At 63.2% G+C, this 690-nt stretch overlaps 1 long non-coding RNA gene across 2 annotated transcripts in view; it reads right to left on the bottom strand.

The window, feature by feature from the left end:
• The window catches only part of LOC106892747, a 127,601-nt gene extending 126,939 nt beyond the window's left edge, over positions 1 to 662 (bottom strand). The window contains exon 1 of one of the 2 annotated variants that reach the window (XR_001412933.1): positions 533 to 662. This is a non-coding gene — a long non-coding RNA (uncharacterized LOC106892747). The remainder of the gene's footprint in view (positions 1 to 532) is intronic. The other variant, XR_001412934.1, reaches the window with a different exon arrangement.
• Positions 663 to 690: the final 28 nt, after the last annotated feature.

The following is a 690-nucleotide window of genomic DNA, read 5'->3' as shown; positions in this document are numbered from 1 at the left end:
TGATCCCCCCCGGTGCAAAAGTGGGGGACGCGGAAGGTGGGTGGTGACTCGTGGAGAGGTGGCCAAGAGATGCCCCAAAGCATCCCCAGACCGGCCAAGAGAAACTTCCAACCCAGAAGGGAGAGCTGCCTGTCAAAAATGGATGGCAACCCTAAGGGAAGGCCTGTGTTTGCCACACGGGGAAAGCCAGCCCTCCTAAGGAAATACAGGATCACACGGGGTTGGAAGGGACCTCTGGAGATCATCCAGTCCAACCCCCTGCCAGAGCAGGGCCACCCAGAGCAGGTCCCACAGGAACGTGTCCAGGTGGGGTTGGAATGTCTCCAGAGAAGGAGACTCCACCACCTCCCTGGGCAGCCTCTGCCAGGGCTCTGCCACCCTCACAGCAAAGAAGGTCCTCCTCATGTTTAGGTGGAACTTCCTACGTCCAAGTTTGTGCCCATTTCCTCTTGTCCTATCCATGGACACCACTGAAAAAAGCCCCATCGTCCTGACACACACACACACACACCCCGACACCCCAGCTCTTTACCTCCAAGGCTGCGGCGGTTCCCCGGAGGGACGGAGCGGGTCCCGGCGGCGCTGAGGCTCCCCCGCTCGCCCCGTGGCCAGTAGCCGCCCCAGAGCCGCCAGCGCAACCGGCTCCGCCTCCCGGCCCGGCCCCCCCCTTCCCTTCCCCGCCCCCCGGAC

The sequence above is a fragment of the Calidris pugnax genome, unplaced genomic scaffold (assembly GCF_001431845.1).
Source record: "Calidris pugnax isolate Ruff unplaced genomic scaffold, ASM143184v1 scaffold68, whole genome shotgun sequence".
Taxonomy (NCBI): Eukaryota; Metazoa; Chordata; class Aves; order Charadriiformes; family Scolopacidae; genus Calidris; species Calidris pugnax.
The sequence above is the reverse complement of the archived record's forward strand: the minus strand, read 5'-3'. Positions and strand labels throughout refer to the sequence as shown.